Genomic DNA, 27,048 nt, shown 5'->3' with positions numbered 1-27,048 from the left:
CAAATATAAAAACAAATAATTTTCACGAATCAAATGTAGAAATACACAATTTAAACGGCGAACAGAAAAAATACGACAAATTCAAAATTCAAAACAAAGCACATAATGCACAAACATTCAAAAATTTTAGTTTTTTTTATGACAAAAAAATAAGATAGAAGAAGAAATTCAAACTAGAACCTTGCTCTAGATATCTGATGATACGACCCTAGGAAAGAGTACAATCGTTTCTAAATTTGAATCCTCAAGAGGCACGACACGAATAAATTAGAGAAGAACACGAAATAAAAAAAAGATAGAAGACGCCACAATCTAGCAGATTGATAAGTCAAGTGAAGATTTTCCACAAAGATGTTAATCTTTGATAAGAACCAGAGTGATGAAGGATTAACTTGTTCCTTTTTAAGATAATTGAATATGGTGTGAGTTGATTAAGAAAGCTAAGTGAAATCCCCACTGGACATTAAGATAGCAAGCTATCTAGATGTGAAGGTTCCTTTCACAAAGCTCAAGAGAAGAAGATGATGGATTGATTCAAAACAAAAGGGAAATGGAAAGCACATAAACCATAGAAAATCAAGAACAATTAAAGGAAGAAGAAAACATAAAATGGAAAGGAAAGGAATGGTAAAAATGTGAGAAGCACGCCACTACAAGGCTAGGCTAGAAGCCATGGCAACCTTGAAGATGAGTGGATGTGTGTCGCCACTTGCTATGCAAGATAAGGCTTAAAAGTATTCACTCCCAAGGGAGGAAACTCTCACAAATGGTTGAGACACAAGAGTGTTTTTACTTCAAAATGTTCAACCCCTTTACATGTCTAGGAGCACCCATTATATAGAAGAGTTTAGGGGCCTCTAAGCAAATAAAAGATACCTAAGGATGTCTCTACAAAAACCTAATCCTAGCTTCTAGAAACTAGGTCAAATAAGGTTACAAAAATGAGAGACAAAAGAGCCAACTATGGTGTGTGTAAGGCTAATTTCGTTCTAGCACAAAAGGAGACAAAGAATGTGTCTTATATGTCTCCAAAAAGTGGCCAAAGTGTGCTAAAAACAAAGGAGACCAAAGGTACATAGGTACACTTGTTTTATGCCTTTTACTTTATGCTTTATGCCTTTGCTTTACTCTCTCATCCACATCATTTATGCTCCCCAATCACCATGCGCCACCTAGCATTGCTTTCTTACTCCTAATTAACCTACAAAGCAAATAAACATAGATTAGCATGTTGGCTTAAGTCAAGTCAACTATAGTCAACAAGTCAAACCTAGTCAAAGGTCAACAAGTCAACTAAAGTTGATTCAACTAAGTCAACTTAGGGAATCAAAAATAACAAACACAAATGAAAGGGATGAAGGATTATTGAACTTCCTTTCTAAACATGCTTAGTCTTCTTAAGCATGTGCCTTCATCCTTGGTTGGGGTTAATCCTTCATCATCCTCCTCTTCTTGGAGAGAATTTGACCACAAATTCTTGAAGCCTTTATGGATGGAACTTGACTTGATTTGGGGGAGGATTTGCGCCTCCCTTTTATGAGCTTTTGTTCCATCCTTTCTAAAGGTATTACCCCTAGCTTTGGTTAGGCCATCTTTATTTTCTATACTATTTTCCTCTCTTGCTTATGCTTTGGGCCTTCCTTTTTGGCTTGGGAAGAGAAGGAAGAGTGATGCACATCTTACTTTGGAAGAATTTTTTTGTAGGCAAGTAAAACCTTATTGAAAGCTTGCCCCTTTTCTTTTTCTTCTTTATCTTTTCTTATTATATTTCTATCCTTATTAACTTCTTGAGGTGATAGAGGTAGTAAAGTTGTTTTTTTCCCATTTTTGAAGAAAATGTATTGGTTGGTATAGCCATCATGTAAAGTTTGTTTATCAAATTGCCATGGCCTACCTAGTAAGATATGTGTGACTTCCATGGGAACAACATCACATAGCACCTCATCTTTGTAGCTTCCTATAGAGAAGTTAATTAGGACTTGTTTATTGACATCTATTTCTCCCTCTTTACTTATCCAAGCAAGCTTGTAGGGCATAGCATGAGGAATGGTCTCTAAGCTAAGCTTTTCCACTAACCTTGTGCTAGCTACATTGGTACTACTTCCTCCATCAATAATTAGAGAGCAAACCCATTTGTTAATTTTGCATCTAGATTGAAAAATGTTTTCTCTTTGAGTTGGCTCAAGCTCACTTTGATCTTGACCTATCATACGCCTTAATAACATAGGGTCTTTCTCAAAAATTTTAGTTTTACTAGAGGAAGAAGATTCTTTTGAAAGAGAATGGGGAGATGAGTGTTCACTTTCAACATCATTACTCTTCTTTAAGATCATGGTCCTTTTGGTTGGGCAATTTAAAGCAATGTGATTATAACCCAAACATTTAAAACATTTAATGGAACTTGATCTTTGAGAAGTGAAATGGTGAATGTGATCACTTGGTGACTTACTTTTACTTGGTGGTTCTTGATGAGAGTTAGAAGGGAACTTATCATGTTTCTTTTTATCCTTTCCCTTCCATGAGTGACTAAAGTAGTGGTTGGGTGAGTAACTCTTCCTTGCCCTTCTTTTTCTTTTCAATTGAATTTCAATCCCAAGGGCAAGTGTGAAAACATTTTCAAGAGTGGAGTACTCATACAACTCTACTTGGTCTTGTATGTCTCTCCTAAGACCACTCACAAATCTTTTTATTTTCTCTTTGTTAGTCTCTTTTATTTCAACCTTACGCATTTGAGACTCTAATTCTTTAAAGTACTCACTCACACTCATAGAACCTTGGTGAAGCCTTTGGAGCTTCAAAATAAGTTCCTTCCTATAGGAGGGAGGAACAAATCTAGCACGCATAAGAGTTTTAATGTCCATCCAAGAAGCCGCGGGTGGCCCTTGGTCATAATTCTTACAAACTTTATGCCACCAAGTATTGACATACTCCAAAAATCCTAAAACTACTAGATCAACTTGTGTTTGATCCTTTACATCATTTTCATTGAAAATTTAATCAACTTTAGCTTCCCAATCAAGGAAGACTTTGGGATCACTTCCTCCATAGAACTTAGGAATCTTTGGAGTTTCCATCTCTTGTGATGGGTTGCACCTAGAATGCCCTCTTTTCCTAGCCTCTCTTTCTTGCTCTTTAGCTTCAAGCCTTTTAATGTGCTCTTGGATTCTTAGGTCACTTTGCTCCTTGTCTTTTCTCAATTGTTCAAAGGACTCCTTCCTAGACACTCCAAATCCCGAAGCAATCTCATCAATGTATTATTTTTGTTTGGAGTAGGTACATTTGATGAACTTGCCATGATTCCTACAACAAAAACACTCAAATCCGAGACAAAATAAATGGATTAGAGGTTAGAAAACATGAAAACCGAGACCAAATCCAACCCAAAATTGCAACCCAAGTGTTTAGATCACTCTCCCAAAGTAACAAGGCAAGGCTAGCACTCAAAATCCACCAAAGGAGTGAAGCAAACACTTTTAAAACTTGTTCAAAACCTTTCAAATGCAAGACAAGTGATTCAGCCACAACATCCCAAGAGTTTCAAGAAAATAAAACTACTAAGACACAACAAAGAACACCTAGTGACAAGCAAGAAAAGCACAAAAACAAGAAAGTTTAACTTCTAAGGAAATTTTGTTTTAAAGACAAAACTTGAACAAGACTAAAGCAATGAAAAACACTTTTAAAGACTCTATGGAAAGCATTTGAACAAGCCAAGATTGTACCTCAAATTATGCATACACCAAGAAAGATCATAACCAAGTTAAAGCATGGAACTAATTTGCCAATATCACCCAAAATCCAAGTATAGAATTTGGTAGCATAACACCTAGTAAAAATGGCCAAATGAATTCACCAAGCAACACATTAGCTCTTGGCCAAACTGTTTTTGGTCATGAAAATAATTTTTCTTTTCAAAACTAGGTACTTAAGATGATGAGAAGGATATTTTAGGGTGTCTTGAACACTTAGTTCCTTAAAAATTAGGTCAAAATCAATTTCAAGGAGCATGCTACAACAAAAGGCATAGATCTCATGCAATAGCTCAAATACTTAGAAACAAGAATAAGAAAACTCAAAGAAGCATATGACATATGACTCAAGCAAAAGTTAGACACATTTAAAGACTCAACATGACATACACAAAGACACAAACATGTAGCTATCATGCATTTAAACTCATGGATTTGAAACTCAAAGACTAAGCATCCAAAGACATGTTATCCAACCACATTTAGGAGTAAGAAGAGTAACAAAAACAGTAGCCAAAACTGCCCAACATAACCTAAAAAATGTTGATTCGCGGTGATCTCGGCAGCTCTGACCTTTGCTCACTATTTCAATCATAACTCTCTCCACAAAACTCCAAATGCATTGGTTCTTTTTTTGTTAGAAACTAGACTAACAGAGCTTTCTTTTGACATCAAGAACGTAATTTTTGGATCACTGAGCAGGTGCAGTTTAATCTTTTAAAATCGTCAATAGTTTCTACCAGCACTGTTTTTTGTGTGTAATGGGAGTGGATTCAAACCATACAAAGATAGCTACAACAAGACAATGTTAGCACATGAAAAACACCATATTCAAGATAACCTAGGCTCTAGATACCAAATGATGAAGGATTAACTTGTTCCTTTTTAAGATAATTGAATATGGTGTGAGTTGATTAAGAAAGCTAAGTGAAATCCCCACTGGACATTAAGATAGCAAGCTATCTAGATGTGAAGGTTCCTTTCACAAAGCTCAAGAGAAGAAGATGATGGATTGATTCAAAACAAAAAGGAAATGGAAAGCACATAAACCATAGAAAATCAAGAACAATTAAAGGAAGAAGAAAACATAAAATGGAAAGGAAAGGAATGGTAAAAATGTGAGAAGCACGCCACTACAAGGCTAGGCTAGAAGCCATGGCAACCTTGAAGATGAGTGGATATGTGCCGCCACTTGCTATGCAAGATAAGGCTTAAAAGTATTCACTCCCAAGGGAGGAAACTCTCACAAATGGTTGAGACACAAGAGTGTTTTTACTTCAAAATGTTCAACCCTTTTACATGTCTAGGAGCACCCCTTATATAGAAGAGTTTAGGGGCCTCTAAGCAAATAAAAGATACCTAAGGATGTCTCTACAAAAACCTAACCCTAGCTTCTAGAAACTAGGTCAAATAAGGTTACAAAAATGAGAGACAATTGAGAATAACTGATAAAGGATTGATCCCTACCAAGGATGATGGCCCATGGCACATGCTTAGAAGAAAGGGAATTCCTTGATCCCTTCCTTTGCTTTTATTTGCTTTAGTTTAAAATTCCATTAAGTTGGGTTGATTGACTATTTTTAAGTTGACTTGTTGACCTTGACTTTGGGTTGACTTGTTAACTCAAAAGATTAGCTTAACCTTAAACCAACATGCTAATAAATTCCTTAATTGGCTTTTTATAGGAATAAGAAAGGAGGAGGACTACATGGAAGACACTTGGCATCCTAAGGAAGAGAGAGAAGGAACAAGACTTTCTAGAAGCATCTAGAAAGGGGAGGCCCACATGTCTTGGACACCAAGTCTTCTAGAATGTTCTAGAACCCTCCTTTGGGAGCCTTGGCCATGAAGACTTGCTACCTAGGAGGCTTGGACGAAATTTCTCCCATGTGCACCCTATGTTGACCTACTTTCTAGAACATGCTAGGTTTCTTTTGTAACCTTCTATTTCGTTGTTTTTCTAAGGGGCCCCTAGACTTGTCTATTTAAGGGGACCTTTAACACTTGTAGAGGGGTTGAACATTTTGGAGAATTTATACACTTTGTGTTTCAACCTTTTGTGAGAGTATTCCTCCTTAGGGAGTGGAGTTCTTTCAAGCCTTATTTTGCCTTGGCAAGTGGCGGCATACACCACTCATCTTCAAGGTTGCCATGACTTCTTCTAGCCTAGCCTTATAGTGGCGTGAATCATCCATTCCTCCCCTTTCCCTTGCTTTTCATTTTATGTTTCTTTACTCTTCTTGGTTTATATTGTTTCTATTATATGTTTTTCCTTTTGGTTTCTTACTCTCTATCAATCCATCCTCCTCCTCTCTAGAACCTTGGAAAGGAACCTTCACATCTAGATAGCTTGCTATCTTAATGTCCAGTGGGGATTTCCTTAGTTTTCTTAATCAATCATCACCATATTAATTAATCTTCTAAACGGAACAAGATAATCCTACATCATTTGGTATCTAGAGCTTTGGTTGTCCTTGAATATGGTGGTTTCATGTTCTAACCTTGTCTTGTGTAGCTATCTTTGAATGGTCCAATAAAAACAATGCTGACAGAAACTGTTCACGATTTTAAAAGATTAAACTGCACCTGCTCAGTGGTCCAAAAATTACGTTCTTGATGTCAAAAGAAAGCTTTGTTAGTCTAGTTTTAAAAAAAAAGAACCAATGTATTTGGAGTTCTGTGGAGAGAGTTATGATTGAAATAGTGAGCAAAGGTCAGAGCTGCCGAGATCACCGCGAATCAACGTTTTTCAGGTTATGTTGGGCAGTTTTGGCTACTGTTTTTGTTACTCTTCTTACTCCTAAATGTTGTTGGATAACATGTCTTTGTGTGCTTAATCATTGACCTTCATTTCCAAAAGTTTAAATGCATGATAGCTACATGTTTAAGTCTTTAAATGTGCCTAACTTTTGCTTGAGTCATATGTCATATGTTAGCTTGAAGTTTTCTTGTCCTTGTTATTCTAAGTATTTGAATATTGCATTCACCTTATGTTTTGTTTGATGTATGCTCCTTGTACTTGATTTTGGCCTAAAAATTTGGGAACTAAGTGTCCAAGCCACCCAAAACACCTTTCTCATCATTTTGTGAAACTAGTTTTTGAAAGAAGAAACATTTTGGTACACTTTTACAATCTTACCGAGAGAAATATGGCTCTTTGATGAACCAAAATTATGTTTCCACTAAGTGTTATGCTACTAGTTTTCATATTTGGGTGTTGGGTGATATTGGCTAATTAGTTCCATGCTTAAAACTTGGTTATGATCTTTCTTGGTGTATGCATGATTTGAGACTTGGTGATGCATAGTTCAAGTATTTTTCCAATAGAGTCTTTTCATCTGCTTTTCTTGCTTGTTTTGATTTAAAGTTTTGTCACCTTGATATCCTTTCCTTAGAGTTTAGCTTTCTTGGCTTTAAGTACTTTTATTGCTTGTCTTTAGGTTCTTTGTTTTGTCTTAGTAGTTTTCTTCCTTTGCTTTCTTTTGAGTGTAGTGGCCAAGCCACTTGAACTTGTCTTGAAAAGGTTTCCAAAAACTTTGAAAGCATTTCACTCCTTTTTGGTGGATTTGAGTGTAGCCTTGCCTTGTTGCTTTGGGGGAGAGTGATCTAAACACTTGGGTGAATTTCTTTGGACCATACTTGGTCTCGGGTTTGGTTACCAATTGTCACTAACACCTCCTTTTCTCGGATTTTGAGTTTTGTTATAGGAAAGTGAGATGGTGACTCCCATGGCCAATCAAGGTGCATTGGTAGACATTGGTAAAATCTTACAAGAAGTGGAGCTTAAGAGACAAGAAGATAGAGAACAACAAGAAAGAACCCTTCAACTTTACATGAAACAAATGCAACAAAAAATTCAACAAATTCAACAACAATTGCAACCATTCCAAAGGGAGGCTAAGAAAAGAGAGCATTCTAGGCACCAACCATCACAAAAGAAGGAAACTCCAAAGATTCCTAAGTTCTATGGTGGATGTGATCCCAAAATCTACCTTGATTGGGAAGCTCAAGTGGAACAACTTTTCAATGAAAATGATGTAAAGGATCAAACACAAGTTGATTTAGTAGTGTTAGGATTTTTTGAGTATGCCAAAACTTGGTGGCATAAAGTTTGTAAAAATTATGACCAAGGGCCACCCGTGACTTCTTGGATGGACATTAAAACTCTTATGCACGCTAGATTTGTTCCTCCCTCCTATAGGAAGGAACTTCTTTTGAAGCTCCAAAGGCTTCACCAAGGTCCTATGTGTGTGAGTGAGTACTTTAAAGAATTAGAGTCTCAAATGTTTAGGGTTGGAATAAAAGAAACTAACAAAGTAAAAATAAAAACGTTTGTGAATGGTCTTAGGAGAGACATACAAGACCAAGTAGAGTTGTATGAGTACTCCACTCTTCAAAATGTTTTCACACTTGCACTTAGGATTGAAACTCATTTGAAAAGAAAGAATAGGGCAAGGAAGAGTTGCTCACCCAACCACTAATATAGTCACTCATGGAAGGGAAAAGCTAAAGAGAAACATGATAAATCTCCTTAAAAGTCTCACCAAGCACCATCAAGTAAAAATAAGTCACCAAGTGGTCACACTCACCATTCCACTTCTCAAAGATCAAGTTCCATTAAATGTTTTAAATGTTTGGGGTATAAACACATTGCTTTGAATTGCCCAATCAAGAGGAAAATGATCTTAAAGAAGAGTGATGATGAGAGTGAAAATTTTCTTCCTTTTCCCCCCAAAATACTTCTTCCCACACTTCTTCTTCAATTGAAAGGACTAAACCCCTTGAAAGTGGATTGTTAATGGTAAGGCGCTAACTAGGGCAAGTTCCCAAAGAACTTGCTCCTTCTCAAAGACAAAACCTTTTTCATGGAGGGTGCCTTATTAATGACAAGATATGTCCCTTCATCATAGATAGTGGAAGTTGTGTAAATATGGCTAGCCCAAGGGTGGTGGACAAGTTTAGCTTGAAAACCACTCCTCATGCCAAACCCTACAAGCTATCATGGCTTAAGGAAGAAGAAATAAAAGTAACTAAACAAGTCCTCATTAACTTTTCAATTGGCAATTTTAAGGATGAGGTATTATGTGACATTGTGCCTATGGAAGCCAACCATATTTTACTAGGTAGGCCATGGCAATTTGATAGAAAAGTTGTTTATGATGGCCATGCAAACACCTATGTTTTCTCCTCCCTAGGAAAGGAGTTCACAATCCTACCTCTCCCACCTCCACAAGAAAATGAGGACAAAAATAAAATAAAAGATGAAAAAGAGAAAGAAAAAGGGCAAGCTTTCACCAAGGAGTTACTTGCCTAAAAAAAGAGTTTTTCAAAGCAAGAGGTGCAACACCACTCTTCATTCTCTTCCCAAACAAAGAGAGATGAACAAAAACACAAGCAAGAAAGGGAGAGTGGCATTAAAAAGAAAGAGGGCATCTCCAAGACTAGGGATGGAATCATTAAAGATGAAGAAAGTTCTCATCAACTCAAGTCAAGCTCCATCAACAAAGATTTCAAGAATTTGAGGTCAAATTCTCTCCAACAAGGGCAGAATGATAAAGGATTCATCCCTACCAAGGATGATTGCCCATGGCACATGCTTAGAAGAAAGGGAATTCCTTGATCCCTTCCTTTGCTTTTATTTGCTTTAGTTTAAAATTCCATTAAGTTGGGTTAGTTGACTATTTTTAAGTTGACTTGTTGACCTTGACTTTGGGTTGACTTGTTGACTTAAAAGATTAGCTTAACCTTAAACCAACATGCTAATAAATTCCTTAATTTGCTTTTTGTAGGAATAAGAAAGGAGGAGGACTACATGGGAGACACTTGGCATCCTAAGGAAGAGAGAGAAGGAACAAGACTTTCTAGAAGCATCTATAAAGGGGAGGCCCACATGTCTTGGACACCAAGTCTTCTAGAATGTTCTAGAACCCTCCTTTGGGAACCTTGGCCATGAAGACTTGCCACCTAGGAGGCTTGGACAAAATTTCTCCCATGTGCACCCTATGTTGACCTACTTTCTAGAACATGCTAGGTTTCTTTTGTAACCTTCTACTTTGTTTTTTTGCTAAGGGGCCCATAGACTTGTCTGTTTAAGGGGACCTCTAACACTTGTAGAGGGGTTGAACATTTTGGAGAATTTATACACTTTGTCTTTCAAACTTTTGTGAGAGTATTCCTCCTAAGGGAGTGGAGTTCTTTCAAGCCTTATCTTGCCTTGGCAAGTGGCGACATACACCACTCATCTTCAAGGTTGCCATGGCTTCTTCTAGCCTAGACTTGTAGTGGCGTGAATCCTCCATTCCTCCATAAAATGAAAATCAAGGGAAAGGGGAGGATGATCTCCCCTTTGTAGATGCTTCTAGAAAGTCTTGTTCCTTCTCTCTCTTCCTTAGGATGCCAAGTGTCTCCCATGTAGTCCTCCTCCTTTCTTATTCCTACAAAAAGCAAATTAAGGAATTTATTAGCATGTTGGTTTAAGGTTAAGCTAATCTTTTGAGTCAACAAGTACGATATTGATACAATAGTACGAGATGTTTCGAATACAACAACGGGAAACCATCTACTATGTGCAGAAGCGGTTCATGCACATTGTCAAGAATCTTTCCGTTCTAGGTAAAAGTTTTGATATTGATGAATTAAACAATAAAATTAGGGAATCTTTGAACAAGACGCGATAGCCAAATATGATGAGTTCATCATGGGCCCAACTCTAGGCCCACATGCATCTCAAAGCCCAAGCCTACTCAAAGGCCCCATAATAAGAGGGATGCTTAGAAAGATTCAAATGGGCTTTGCTCAAGAGGATAAAAACCATCATGGGCTTCATATGTTGTTTTCATGGGCTAAAGAAGATATCAAGATATGAGAGGATGCATGTAGGAGCATTATAGTAGAATTATTTTGGCCCAAATGTTAGAACACGTTTTGTAGAATAAAATGCTAATGTACTTTGTTGTTTAGCCTTCAAATTGGGCTATTTCAAGCCCAATTAGTGATCTTACTAGAGACTATCTTGGAGGAAAAGAGTGGAGCGCACTTTTCATGTTGGTGCTACGTTTGGAGCGCATATTTTCAGCTTCGTGCTTTGCTTGGTGCGCATGCTTTCCATGGAGCAAGGCAAGGAGAGTGTGAGTGGACACATGGCTCTTGATCCAACTCTCCTTTTCATCTCACGACCACAAATTAAGCTTCTTCTCCAAGCTACGTTTCCATTTCATTTCATGATACATTTCATTACATTTGGTCGGCCATGAATTGTATAAATGGGGTCCTTCTACTATTGTATTTGGTTACTTTTGAATGGTAATAGAATTGTTGTTGAGAGTACTCCACCTATTGCCCTCAAGAGTCACTTGCTAGACTAGTTTCTACCCAAAACTCCTCTAGCCCCCTTCCCTAGAATAGACCTCTCTTTTAGGCTTCATCTTCACTTCATATTCATTGCTTCAAGAGCCTCCAAGCTTGAGTCCACTCCTTTATTCCAACTCTAATTCCGATGCAACCATGGACCATTTCCTCTTCATTTTGGCGCATGGTGGTCTATCAAGTGGTATCTAGAGCCATCCAAGCCTTGGTGCATCCATCCTCTCGGCTTGGGTAAGGTTTTGGATCCATACTTGTGTTTGTATTTAGTTTCCGTCTGGTTGTCTTCTTCTCCATTGTCTTCTTCAAGTTTTTCTTGCTTTCTATCGATTGTCATTGAGGCTACATGAATCTTGTTTATTCAAATTATAGTACTCATTGCTTCAATGGTGTATATGTGTTTTTTAGTTCCATTTTCTTGTTTCCAACACTTGTTCTCTGATTCCTAGTTGTTTTTCTTCATTTTAATTGGTACATCTTTTAATTTTCAGTTCATTATGTTGTGTTTTGTCTTAAGTAATGTTTAAGTACTTAATTCATCTTCATTTTCGTTCATATGGCTGAATTCTGCATTTGCTTGATGAGAACCAAGTCCTACACCACACAAAATGAGCTATGAACTTCAAGTGATGATTGTGGATGTGTAAGGCAAAGGTCTCACTGTTTTTCTTCCATTTCACAAATTGGATTGTGCTTTTGAATTTTTAAGATGTTCTTCTATGATTCATGCTTGATTTTAGATCATAATCAAGTTCATTCATCTTGAATTTTCATAGAACATCTTGCAATTTCCGCGAGCAACTCTGCTTCAGTTCTGTTTTTCAGTTTTCACTGCACGCACACCTACTGTTTGTGATTTATTATGAACAAATTACCCTATCAGAATTTTATCTGATTTTTTCCTCTTGAAGCTAAGAGAAAGACAAAAATAACAAAAAAAGAATCGCAAAAAAATGTTTCTTAAGTACAAAAAATATGATATATATTTGAATCAGAGGCATAAAATCCCGTTTTCTAGTTTGGCAACTTCAGAATTTTCAAATTTTCTTGCGGATTTTGGTGTGTTGGCAGCTTCTTAAGTGCTCTTAGTTGTTATAATTGATTGCTTGATTGTGTACTCTAAATTGCTTTGAGTTTGCCTTCATCAGTGGTTGTTTCTGAGCACTTTTACTTCTCTATTTTCGGCTTTCTTCTTCCATTCTAGTACTATTCTATGATGCTTTTGATTGTGCTAGCCTTTATTCTTGCCTTAATTTCTTGCTTGTCATTTCTTGGCTCTCTTTCTAGTCATGTTTCATTTTAATTCCACTTGGTTTAGCTTCCTTAATTAGCTTTTCTTGCTTTATTTCTTTGTTTCATTCAAGTTTCTTGGCCTTGTGTTTACTATGATATTGTGGGGGATTAAGCTCTATGAATGATTTCTATTCTAGTGTTAGCATTTTAGGAGGTGGAGTTTAAGGTAGACTTTAGTTTGCTTGATTCTTGAAGTGCTTCCTCCTTTTTGCTTTCAAAATTGTGTGAGCTTTGAGCTATATTTCATTGTGAGTGTGAGTGCTAACATCTTGGATTGGTATAGTTTTTCTTTGTGTTTTTGGTGCAGGTTTGTGTGGTTGTTTTGCCTTCAATTGAGACTGTTTTGTTGATGTTTTTGCACCTCAATTTGGTGGCCTAAGGTGCTTTTCAAGTGCCTTATTTGGTGGTGATCTTTTCTCATTGAAAAGGAGGCTACAACCCAATCTATTGGTTCTCAAATTTGTGCAAATTGGCAGCACATTGGCAACATATTTTGGAGTTCATTGCTTGTTATTTATTTATTTATTTCTTCTTTTGACCTCTTTTTTGGGACATCTTATTTGGTACCATTTTGAAGCTTCCTTTACTTGAGAAATTGCTTCTTTTGAACACAAAATTTGACATATTAAGTGATTTTGGGTTGCTTCATTTTGAGTACCATAATTGCTTTAAAGTTTTCCATTATAACTTGTGGCCTACTTAGGTGTCTTGGGGAGCCAAAGGTGTTCAATCTCATCTCCTAAGTAGAACCTTTTCTTACCAATAGTGCAATGTTTTAGTAAGTGAGTGTGTTGAAAGTTCTAAATGCTTTCTCACCATGCTTTTAGGCCGCATAGTTAGAGGCTTAGTGGCTTAAAATTCTGAGACCAAAGTCTCTCAAATTTTTCCATTTAGGGGTTTGTTTTAGTGTTAGTCTTTTTCTTTTCTTTGAGTCTTCTTTGTGCTTGTTTGTGCTTAGTGATTCAAGTGATTCTACTTACTTAGCCTTAGACAATTGTGTGTTCTTTGAAACCTTTTGCAAGTACATCTTGGCAACGATTAGCCTTGATACTTAAGAAGTCTTTTAGACTCACCTCGCCTAACCTGGAGGTCTACTTGTGCTTGGTTTCTTCTTTCACCATTTTATTAAAGTTCTAAGTTCTTTCAATCACCATGAGCACTAGAAGGGCTACTCGTGCTAGTACCCAACATCAACACCATGTTCATGAAACCAACCTCCACACATATGGTGATGAGGAGGTTGATGTTGATCCTCGAGTCCTAAATAAGCTTTCTCAAGAGGTTAGGGACCTAAAAGCTCAAATGGCTTCCATGCAAGCCAATCTTCAATTAATTGCCAATCAACTTACCCCTCCCACCGATAATACACGTGCCTCTCCTAGGCCTTCTCGTGCTACTTCAAGGCGTGACTATGATTTTGAAGAGGAGGATGATGAGCGCATTAACATTATACAATCACCTCATGTGAGAAGACAAAGGCAACCTAAAGAAGTCAAGATTGACTTGCCTGACCTCCATGGAAGGGATAATGTTGAGGCTTTCCTTGATTAGGTTGCAAAAGTAGAACAACTTTTTGAAAGTCATGTTGTGGAGGAAGAGAGGCGTGCGTCTCTTAATTTGTGGACATCCTTAGTTCTCCAAAGAAGGAGAAAAAGGCTACATGAAATTGAGTATTGGAATGAACTTAAAGAAGCCCTTCATGCCCGCCATGTTCCCTCCTATTACAAAAGAGAGCTCTTGGACAAACTCTAAAGGCTCCAACAAAGGTCTATGACAATAGAGGAATATAGACAAAAGATGGAGCTTTACATTATGAGAGCGACAATTGAAAAAAATGAGGATCTTACTATTGCTAGATTCTTAAATGGTCTCAATTTTGCAATAAGAGATATAGTGGAATTGCTCCCCTACAATAATTTGAATGATCTTGTACAAATGTGCATTAGGGTTAAGCAACACCTTTTCAGAAGACCTTCTCACAAGGATCCTTCTATCTCTTATTCCAAAAATATACACCAAAAGATTTCAAAAGCGATTTTTCTAAACCAAAAGAGTCTCTTCTTAAGAATCCCGCAATCTTAAGTGACAAAGGTGAAATTTCTACCAAGAGAGGTAGTGAAATTAAGTGTTTCAAGTGCTTAGGTAGAGCTCATGTGCTACCCAATGTCCTACAAAATGCACCATTGTGTTAAAGGACAAGGATCTCTATAATAACTAAGATGAGTCCTCTTCTTCTAGTGACTCTGACAATTCTACCTCTCAAGCATCTTACAAAGAAAATGCTTACCCAAATGAATGTTGTCTTATGATGATTAGGAGGCTTCTTAGTAACCTACCAAGTGCTCCTCTCAATGATCAAAGGGAAAATATTTTCCATACAAGATGTGATGTTTTGATAAACATATGCTCTTTGATCATTGATAGTGGGTCCTGTTGCAATTGTTATAGCACAAGGTTGGTTAAGAAGTTGAACTTAGCTTTGAAACCTTATCCCAAACCTTATAAACTTCATTGGCTTAATGAAGATGGGGATATCAAAGTTAAGCATCAAGTGGACATCAAGTTCTCCATTGGGAAATACAAAGATAGAGTGATATGTGATGTCATTCCCATGGAAGCTTGTCACATTCTCTTGGGAATGACGTGATAATTTGATCTCAAAACCATCCATAATGGCCATACCAATGAGATCACCCTCCTTCATAAAGAGAAAAAGTTTGTGCTTGGGAGCATTACCTTGTTTCAAAAGAATTCATCATTCATAGTGATCATGAATCTCTCAAGTTTTTGAAGAGCCAACATAAGCTCAATAAAAGGCATGCCAAATGGATGGAATTCCTAGAACAATTCCCATACATCATCAAATACAAGAAAGGGAAAACCAATGTTGTGGCCGATGCCCTTTCAAGAAGATACAATCTTTTAGCCACCTTAGGTTCTCAAATTCTTTTGACAATGTGTGTGAATTGTATCTTCAAGATCCATATTTTGGTCCTATATACAAGTCTTGTGATCATAAGTCCCAAGAAGGTTTCTATGTGAATAATGGGTATTTGTTCAAAGAAGGAAGAGTTTATATTCCTCATGGTTCACAAAGAAAACATCTAATTCAAGAAATTCATGAAGGAGGACTTATGGGACATTTTGTGGTTGCTAAGACTTTACCCATGGTTAAAGAAGAATTCTTTTGGCCCCACATGAGGAAAGAGGTCCAAAGACATTGCTCTAGTTGCGTCACATGTTTACATGCCAAATCTACTGTAATGCCTTTTGGACTTTATACTCTTTTGCCTATTGCTTCCACCCCTTGGGAGGACATAAGTATGGACTTTGTCCTAGGGCTTCCAAGAACTTCTAGGGGTGTTGATTCTATCTTTGTGTTAGTGGGTTTCTTTTCAATAATGGCACATTTTATACTATGCCGCAAAGTAGAAGATGCTAGCAATATAGCAAGGTTGTTTTCTAAAGAAATGGTTCACCTTCATGGTCTACCTAAAACCATTGTGTCAAAGCTAGGAATAAATCTTTCTTTTTCTACTACTTGTTGCCTACAAACTAATGGGCAAACTGAAATAGTCAATAGATCTCTATCCACTTTGTTGAGGGTTTTCCTTAAAGGCAATCATAAATCTCTAAGGATAAGTATCTTCCTCATATTGAATTTGCATACAATAGAGTGGTCCATAGCACCACCAAGCTTTCTCCTTTTGAGGTTGTCTATGGTTTCAATCCTATCACACCTTTAGGTTTGATAGCACTTCCTACTTCTTTTGATATCATCCACAAAGAAGGGGTATCTAAACCTAACTTCATAAAAGATTTACATGAGAAGGCAAGAAACCAAATTCAAGCTCAAACTGAAAAAGTTGCCAAATATCACAACAAAGGCAAGGAAGCTAGGACTTTTAATGAGGGTGATTTAGTTTGGTTATATTTGAGAAAGGAAAGGTTTCCACATTAGCGAAAATCTAAACTTAGTCCCTGTGGTGATGATCCATTCCAAATAATTAAGAAGATCAATGATAATACATATAAATTAGATCTTCTTGATGATAATGGTGTTCACTCCACATTCAATGTATTTGACTTAATTCCTTTTGTAGGTTCTGTGGATGATGATGAACATCAAGATTTGAGAACAAATCCTTTTCAATGGGGAGGAAATGATGAGTCCATCATGGGCCCAACTCTAGGGCCACATGCATCTCAAAGCCCAAGCCCATTCAAAAGCCCAATAACAAGAGGGATGCTTAGAAAGATTCAAATGGGATTTGCTCAAGAGGATCAAAACCGTCATAGGCTTCATATGTTGTTTTCATGGGCTAAAAAAGATATTAGGATATGAGAGGATGCATGTAGGAGCATTAGAGTAGAATTATTTTGGGCCAAATGTTAGGCTATGTTTTATAGAATAAAATACTAAAGTACTTTGTTGTTTAACTTTCAAATTGGGCTATTTCAAGCCTAATTAGTGATCCTGCCCAAGACTAGCTTGGAGGCAAAGAGTAGAATGCACTTTTCATGTTGGTGCTAAGTAGTTTGGAGCACATATTTTCAGCTTAGTGCGCATGCTTTCCATAGAGCAAGGCAAGGAGATTATGAGTGGACACATGGCTCTTGATCCCACTCTCCTTTGCATCTCACGACCTCAAATTGAGCATCTTCTCCAAGCTACATTTCAATTTCATTTCATGATACAATTTTATTACATTTGGCCGACCATAAATCCTATAAATGGGTCCCTTTTATTCTTGTATTTGGTTACTTTTGAATGGTAATAGAATTTTTGTTGAGAGTACTCCACCTATCGTTCTCAAGAGTCAATTGCTAGACTAGTTTCTACTCAAAACTCCTCTAGCCCCCTTCCCTAGAATTTACCTCTCTTCTAGGCTTCATCTTCACTTCATCTTCATTGATTCAAGAGCCTTCAAGCTTGAGTCCATTCCTCTATTCCAGATCCAATTTCGCTACAACCATGGACCATTTCCTCTTCATTTTGGCTCATGCTAGTCCAACAAAAGGGGACGACCATTATGGAGTCATGAAACCTAGCAATTATTTCCATGGTGGCTATCTGTGGTAAGTTAAGGGAGCATGAGCTTTAACATGGTAGGTTAAATAAAGAATTGGATCAAGGTTAAAAGAAAAATATTTCCTTCAAAATTGAGATAGTCAAAAGAAAAATGCTTAAAGAAGATGATGATTCTGACAATGAGAAGATGAGCCTTATGGTTTGGAAATTCACAAATTTCAAGAAGGCAAAAGGAAATTTCAAAATTAGTAAGAAGGAGAACCAAAGATCCTCCTTAAATTTCAAATGCTACAAATGTGGAGAACTAGGACATGTCAAAGTCGACTGTCCAAATTCTAATAAGAATGAAGAAAAGAAGGGGAGTAAATTTAAAATTTATAAGAAAGTAAAAATGACCTTGTTGAGTGTGCATCTTATTAGAGTAATATATTTGATATTGATATACTTGAAAAATTACTTGAAGATACAACGAAGAACAAAAGTTGGGAAAAACCAATGTTCAAGAAAAATAAAAGTATGTTCCTAAACACAAGTTTAAAAATAAAAGAATTTGTAAGGTATGGATAGAAAAAAGGAACATCTTATTCTAGGAACTCAATTGTTGCTACTTGCTTCTATTGCATGAAAAAAAGGGTCATACTTCAAATAAGTGTAACATTAAACACTTTGCTATTCTGAATGGAAAATATGCATGGATGCCTATTGTTAAATGATTTAATTGTATCTCTAACCCCAAGGACCCAAACAAGTTTTCGGGGACCTAAGAGGCGTGTTCTCTTTATTTTGTTGGTATCTTTAAAATCTAGGAAGTCTATGTTGTATCTTGGCAGTGGTTGTTCAAGACACATGACTGGAGATAAGAAGAAATTTGTAAATTTCAAGAAAAAGGAATAAGGCTATGTTACTTATGGGGATAACAACAAAGGCAAGATCCTTGGAACTAGTGATATTGGTGGGGTAGATGCCTTGGAGATTAACAATGTCCTACAGTTGAAGGTCTAATGCATAATCTACTAAGCATTAGTCAACTTTGTGATGAAGGATTGAGGGTGATTTTTGAAAGTGGTCATTGCACCATTCACCACAAAGATTGAAAGGAAATTGCTCTAAAAGGTACGAACCTTCATTTCACAATCCACGTAATACAAGGAAGTTGTAAAGAAATTTGGAATGAATATTGCTAAGGAGGCAGCCACTCCTATGGCAATGTCATGCTACATGGATATAAATGAGTCATGTTGATTATGGGGTTATAAGATTGATAGGAAAAACAATACTTGTACATGTCATCTTTTAAGATGTTCGGTGTCTTGGCATTCTAACAAATAAACTTGTGTGCGCTATCAACCACTGAGGTTGAATATATTGTTGTAGGAAATTGTTGTGTTCAAATATTATGGATGAAGCAACAGTTAGAAGACTTTGACAATAACTTAAATCATATTCCATTAAACTGTGATAATATTAGTGAAATTAATCTCACTAAAAATCCTGTAATGCATTCTAGAACTAAGCATATTGAGATTAAGCATCATTTTGTAAAAGATCACATAAATAAAGGGAGTTGAATAATTGAATATGTTGACACCAAGCATCAATTAGGTGATATTTTCACCAAACCTCTTGCCAAAGATAGCTTTGATGAACTTAGGAGGGATTTGGAGATAATAGAGATATCTTAAGCATTTTAATGATTTCTGAAAATTTACCCTGCAATAATCAATTATCTCAAGAGAGAACTGATTAACAATTGTAGTAAAATGTTAAACATAGTTTTGGAATAATTGATTATTTGAGGAGATAATCGAATAACAACCTTAGTAAAATGTTAAAATATCATTATGGAATAATCGATTATCATAAGTTGATAATCAATTATTTGTTCATCTGAACTTTTCTAGACTTTAAAGTTTGAAAGGATAATCGATTATATATCACTTCAAAATAATCCATTATCACACGATACATGATGAAGATTTTTTAAAAATAGTCGTTGGTAACGACTAGTTTTGCATTTAATTCCCCAATCTGACCATCGAACACCCTGGGTGTATAAATCTTGGACTAGAAATCAGTTATTTCATCATCTTTTCACTTTGCACTCTTAAAAACTCACTTCTTTCTACAAATTCCACCCACAACTCACATTTCTTAAAAATTATCTCCTAAAAAATCTTCTTTGCTACTATCTTGAAATACAATGGCAAAATCTTCACCGCTTCCTCTCGAGTCTGCATCAACTACTGCATGCCTACCCAACAGTATTCTGCATCGGTGACATGTAAGAATGTGACGAATGAGAGCTTCTGTGCATCTGTGGTCGATCACTCTGCAGATCTTCTCACACTCTTTGAGCCAAGCATCTACCTCATCAGGAGTGGATTTGCCTATGAATTAAGAGGGCTTGGGTCTCATGAAGTCCTCCATAGTCACTGGGCGAGTGGGTGCGACCATGGCTTTGGGTGGCGTTGCAATAGGCTGCATCACATCCACCATCCAATGAATCGCATGGGCAATTTCATCAGCTCTTGCATTATTCCTTCTTCTCTTGATAGTCACAGCCTGAGCACGCCACATTTTCAGCTGTTCACACCAAACAACTATAGTTAAGACTTACACAACAAAACTCAGCAATCAAATTTAACACATTAGTCTCACAAGCGAAAAACGATAAGCTCACTCCCCATATACCCCAAAAATCATTTTGAAAACATTTGCTCTAATACCAAATGTAACATCCTGATCGGATATTACGAATTTAAATAATAATATAAAGAATTAATAAATAAAACTCATTTATTGAAATATCATTTCCCAAAAATGCAGGAAATTTAAAACTTTATTACCTTATAAAGTATCGCAAAACCTCTAGTATAACTCAATTATAAAATCCATGTTCAGTCTCAAAATCCACTAATATAAATATTATTACAATTTATTTAAAATCATAAAACATAAAAACTCTGATAAAATTCTCCTCCCAAGACTAGTCCCACTCCAGCTCTATGCCTCACCAGATCCATCTGCAATATCATCTGCTCCTGTGTACCGCGTACACGATCATCACCAAACACAAGCAGATATGGTGAGGTTGCAATTAAATATTACACACACGCACACACACACACACATATATGGCATAAACATACATTCAAACACACCAAAGGAAATCCATCCTTTAATTCAATATCACATGGCCACTACCATGTTACTCGTGTTCTACGTCTTATGATGAGTATCTCAAGATGTCTTGCTGCCACACCTACCAGCCACAACTAGTAGAGCACGTGCGGGAAACCATGCTACGGACCACATTCCGTAACGCCAGGTGGAGTTCCCAATACGAATAACATTTGTAACGTCCCAAGATTACCAAACTCGTCAGCTTAATACTGAGGATGGACATCTAACTGGACCCATCTGTATGCGTCACAACACGCGCACTCACACCAGCAACACTCGTCAACCCGAGCCACAACTTAAGAGTTCCTCGTGTTCATCCGTCATCCCGAGCCAAACTCAAGAGATGTCATTCCGAGCCACAACTCAAGGAATGCCAAATGCTTAACCCCTATCTCGAGATACAACTCAATGGATGCGTTCCGAGCCATAACTCAAGGAACACTAATAAGTCGACCTTCGAGATATCATCCAAGCTTGATAGACCATACACATCCAAAACAAGCCAACACAATTTCTGATGCAGCAATATCATTTGGCGTTGCTCATGAGTCGTTAGGCCTACACGCTTTTAGACCTCCTGGCAGGGGACACGTGCCAGCAGGTACGAAGCACCTCTAGTGCCACTACCTGTAGGTGTCGCCTGGCAGAATGACCCTTACCGCTAGGCGCCACACGTCCAATACCTTTCTGAATTGGCAACTATCGCCTGGCGGTCTAACACCACTGTCAGGCATCATATCAGTACTTCACAATATTGGTTTAGAGTCATCCCAACCAGCCTCCACTCCCCATTCAAACATCAAAGTTCATGATATTTAATACCAATTCATTTGTATCACTTCTCAAGTGGCTAACCTATTATCAAGGTTCCTTCTTCCATTAAAGTTCAACCACCAAGGTATACTAAAATTAGGCTTCCTTAAGGTCAACATTACTCATTCCTAATATGCCATAGTCCATTCATTTTACTTATTTCTTAACCTTGATTCAAGTTATTTACAGCCATCACCAATCAATTACATGTAACACCATACTTAGACTTTATCCTAGAGTTTCATCTCATATTCATCTTAACATACTCCTAATCATATATCCCACTTCTAAATAATACTCCATCCCACTATATAGTAAAACCCTAGTTCATTTGACTTTGCTGCACTATCAATATGTATACCAATCTTTCATACTTCTACTTAGATTTTATAATTCTATGTATTATCATTTCTTGCATTATTTAACCTTCCTACCAATATAGCTAGCACATCTTAACTTCACATTTTCCTTACCACAACTGACCTCACACTGGATTCCTACTCGTTGCCAATTCTGCTACTCACTCCACTGTTCTGCGACTATCACCTGGTGGTCATCCAAGTGCTGTCAAGAGGTGCATAGAACTATGGAGATTTCCAACAATTCTTCCACCTGTGAAACCCTCTAACTCGACTTCCATCTCCATTTGCTATGAAATTCACTCAATCTTGCTACAGTTAATTGTGCTCCAATGTTAAATTAACATAAAACGAATTACTATCAATCCAATTTAAGTTGTATTGATTCTAACACCTAAGAATCCTCAATTATTCAAACCCTAATTCAGGAATATGCCAACCTCATCAAGTTTCCTCTTATTACCTCGAAATTTCACAATTATTCACTTCCAATTACTTAATTAATAATTTAAACACCCTTTGCACGGATCAATAATAGCCCAGAACCAGAAAACCTAAGAATCGAGCTAAAACAACCTGCGTCGCATGATGGGTGTTCATCACCGCCAGACCCTTCAACAAAAACCCAACAACTGGGTTGAACAACAAGCATCGCCTAGTAGTCCAATTCGTGCCACCAGGCGGTTCCTCTCAGGAACCCAGAAATGCAGAGGAAAATGGTATGAGTCGCTTGGTGGCTTTGAATGCTAGCTAGGCAGTTTTTTGAAAATTTCCAAAAACATGCAATTTTGCAAAATTACCATAGTTCATGCTTTTATTTACTCAATCATCAATAAAATAAAGACACAAAATATAATGACGGAGTCAAGCTCCCCTAACCTAGATTCCTTTGCTTAAAATTGGAAATTATGAGAGTTCCTTGCCTCCTCCCTTGATCACTATGTCGTCTAGCATCTCTCTTCAATTTCGCTCCTAATTACTCTCAATTCTCACAATGTACTACCTGAATTCGTTCTCCTCTTACTATGCAACAATGGCAGCCACAAAAACACTCTCTCTTTCCCTTAATTGGTCACTAAATGTTATCGTAATGAGAGGTAAATGGTGCAAAACGAAAATACCATTAAACTTAGTTTACTTATCATTCAATGGTGATTTTCCAGCCCCTTGGCTGCCCATCTAAGGTGGCTAGGGTTTCTTTGCCCTTTCACATTCATGCCAAAAGAAATTTTGGCAAAAAGAGAGTTTAGTTTGGATTCACTAAGGTTCAAACCCATAACCATACCAATGTTAAATTAAGGTACAACCATTTAACCAATTCATGTTTCGTGAAAATTCTTATAAATATAGGATTAAATTATCACTTATCATAATCAAGCATATTATTAAAATAATAATCAGTTAAGTAACACATAAATGGCATACATAGGACTCAAACCCAAATCCTATCCACATAACACTCTCAACCACTTGAGCTAGTACTATTCCATGTCATATCAATCAATAATTAATGCCATAAAGGCTTCCACTACCCGCATTTATTAATTAATTAATTAAATTTAGCAAATCTTACAAATATCATTCTTGATAATGATATTTGAGAAAATGTTTCCAAGTTTCCAACTTGGAAAGATGTTGTAAGAGTGCTACATGGGCTTGAAGATTTTAACGAACTGCTAGCTTATAGATCCTTTTTGAAGAATCCTCAATAACAAGTTGATAAACAACTTATGGCCAAAGGATATGGATGAGCGGATATGTTTCTCGAATTTTGTTAGTTTTCATTAGTCAAAGTGTCCATTTTTCCATTTGAGAATAGTTAATTTAAGCATATTAGGCCAGATTCCTCACTTAGGGTCATTTTCATATTTTCATAGAATTAGGGTTTATAGAGTGTTTTTAAACATCATTTGAGTGTGGTTGCATCATACTTTGAGTCCTAGAGTCCTAGAGTGTTAAGAGTCAAATTTTGCTTATTTAGCCTTTAAACCATGATATAATTGACTTTAGAGTTGACCTTTTGAAATTCTTCCAAATTGTGTGATTTGACCTTGTGGAATCATTATAGATGCCTAATTACACTTGTTGGAAGTTGTCAAACACAAAAATTGGAGGCTTAGGGTCAATTGAGTAAAAGTCTCTGTTTTCATGTTTTTGGTCATTTTAGCTTAGTTGTTCAAGTAGTGTCCAGATAGAGCTAATCCTTCCACTTGAGCTTTTGATCAATTTGCAGATCCGCTATCCTTAGGTATGGGTTAATTGAAGAATTGAAGGCCTAGAAGTTCACACAACGGCAACGTCAAGTTAGTGACAAAGCATGAAGTGTTCAAAAGTGGCATGTTTGACCTTATAGTTGACTTTTGCCATTTGGGCCCCAAATCAAGAGCCAACCATTTGGATCACTTTAGGACACTAAATGTGATTGGTTTGGCCTTGGGATTGCCAAAAATATGAAAGGGGGTTGCACTTTAGAAAAGCAAGAAGTGTGCAAAAGTGACATGTTTGACCTTAGAGTTAACTTTTTCCAGTTGGACCCCAAATCAAGAGCCAATCATTTGGATCACTTTAGGACACTAATTATCACTAGTTTTGGCCTTGGAATTGCCAAAAATCTGAGAGGGGTCTGTACATTGAATTGGGCTCAATTGGTGAGAAATAGCTTAATTATGGTAGGTTTTAAGGTAGATTTAGTGAAGTGGCATAGGGAGAGGACCTAGGAACCTTCCAAGACAGTTTTTGAACATTCTCTGGGCCATGGAGACTGATTTTTGGACAGCAACCTCATGCAACAAACCCGAAATTCCCTCAATAATCAACCATTTTAACTCCATTTTTGACTTTGGAAGCTTGGATAACTCAAGCCTTGGTTATAGGAAGGTTGGGGCAACTCTTTGTACTCATTTTTGGTATTGTAATCTAGTTTTGAGGTTGAATGAATGAAAACTTCAGTACTATTTAGTTGGTCTATGATTTCATAATGTTCATCATAATTTTTCGCTAAACCATCACCTTGGCTACCATTTTTTGAGCTTGAAATCCATCCTACCTTACCAAATCTAGGTTCTAGAACCAGGTCTATGAATAGGTGTGTCCAAAATACCTCTATACATCATTGTTTCGAAGTAAATAAGATGAATGAGTTGTATGCAAGACCAATGGTAGTAGTCAAGCTTATTTATCTCATATTTCTCCACTTCATTGCACTCTTGCAACAATTTTGAGTTTCTTTTCATTCCACCACTTTAATTACATCAGTTTTGAGTTTCCATAATCAAATCACCAAAATCCCAATTTTGTAAGCTTTTCACGATTCACACACACCATAGTTACTATTCCATTGAAATTCCCACTCATTTCTTAAACATTTTGAGTTTTGAAAATTCGTGCACACTGCTAGCATGATTACCAAGCATTTTGAACCATCACACACCCAATTCCATCACCATTTCATCAATTCACGTTTCTTTGCATTTTTCTCGTTCATGTTCAACAAAGATACATTATTCCATTTAAATTTTGCATGATTTAAGCTTTTTGATTTGTTCTTGAGCTTCGTTCATCATGCTTGGATGTTCCCTAACCGATTTGACTGATCAATTTCACATTTTCTTCCATGAATCACAAAATTCGATGTTCTGCACCTCATCAATTCGCGTTTCTGCATAATTCAATGCTTGCGCGATTTTTAGTGATTGTTGGTGCAAAATTGGTTTGGGGGTTTCATACATAGAATCATGATGAAGCTTTCTGCACTTTTAATTGGATATTTGTTGCACGAGTTGGTCGAATCGATCGAAATCGCGTTTGTGCTAAAATATAGGAATTGTAGTTCATGAAATTGGGAACTTTGCGTGTAGTGCACCAAATTGAGGGATTCCACTTTCTAAATGTAATTGAGATCAATTATAATCATTCTACATGATTACATTTTCAATTGCATCATTAAAAGATCCCAATCTGAAGTTACCATGCACCTTGCTCATGAACATGTTCTTGATTTTGGGCAAATTTTGAATTTGATGAATTTGGACCAATTTAACCATTGCATTAGCCTAATTTTGATCATTAAGCATGTTTTGAGCATTTAGGATTAGTTAATTTATCATTCCCTACCATTATGTGCCTTACATGTCATGTATTCATATATAGTTCCTAGCAAGTTTTGCATTTGATGATTTTGAGTTTTATATTTTTAAGAGTTGATTTTGAGTAAATTTCCCTACCATAATTCAAGCACAAATATTGCATTTGACTTTACCCATGTCCATGGATTGATTCCCAAGGTTCTCCCTATACTACATTTTTAAGGGGATTGGATTTGATTGAGTCTTTTAGGCAACCAAAAGGCTTTATCAAATGGCAGTATTGTTGGGGACATGGCGAGTTTTGATGGTGAATTTGTGTATTGAGTTGTGTTTGATTAGTTTTTATTTTTTTTAGAACATATAGAGTTTTGTGTGCTATCTAACCTTTGTGGTGAGAGGTCTTCTCTTTATACACTAACCCATGGCAAGAAGAGGAGTGAAAACTTTAAAGGAGCAAGAAGAAGAGGGTCTTTATGTTCAACAAAGTCTTCATGGGGCATATAAGGTCGAGGCAAAAAAGGGTTAGATTTTGGCCTCGATTTTTGGAGAATCGAAGCCATAGTCTAGAAAATCAAATATAAATTTTTAAATTCGAATGAGTTTTGGCTTCGGTTGGAGCATGACCATGGTCATATAGTCTACTTTTTGGCATCGGTTGAGCACTGAACCGAGGTCGTATGGGGCTTTCTACTTCGATTGGAGCATGAATCGAGGTCGTATGTCCTGTTAAGTTTTAGATAAATTTTTTTTTGGTTAATCCTACATTTTTATCCTGCATATTTTTTCAGAAAACCAGACCATAATAAAATAGAAACAAAACTATACATTTTATGAGACATAACATCATCCACAATCTAAAATACATTTATATGTGTCTTGTAACAACAAGTCAATAGTCTACTCAATACTATTGTACATTTGAATTATAAATTTGGCACATGTTATCCTACAAAACTTTATGGACTTCGTGGAAATTGGTGGAGTACTCTTGAATGTCTACAAAATAAAACATTAACTTAAGTTAGTATATAGAAAGACAATATTGCAAAGTATTTATTTCAATTCAAATGTATATTATGTAAGACCCGGAAAAATTAAATAGTTATTTAATTAATTATTTAAAAAGGACGAGTAATGAAAATATTTAAAGTAATAAATGTGAGGAGCTATGA

The sequence above is a fragment of the Vigna unguiculata genome, chromosome 8 (genome assembly GCF_037176805.1).
Source record: "Vigna unguiculata cultivar grain cowpea cultivar isolate G323 ecotype 2 chromosome 8, ASM3717680v1, whole genome shotgun sequence".
Taxonomy (NCBI): domain Eukaryota; kingdom Viridiplantae; phylum Streptophyta; class Magnoliopsida; order Fabales; family Fabaceae; genus Vigna; species Vigna unguiculata.
Note: the sequence above shows the minus strand (reverse complement) of the source record.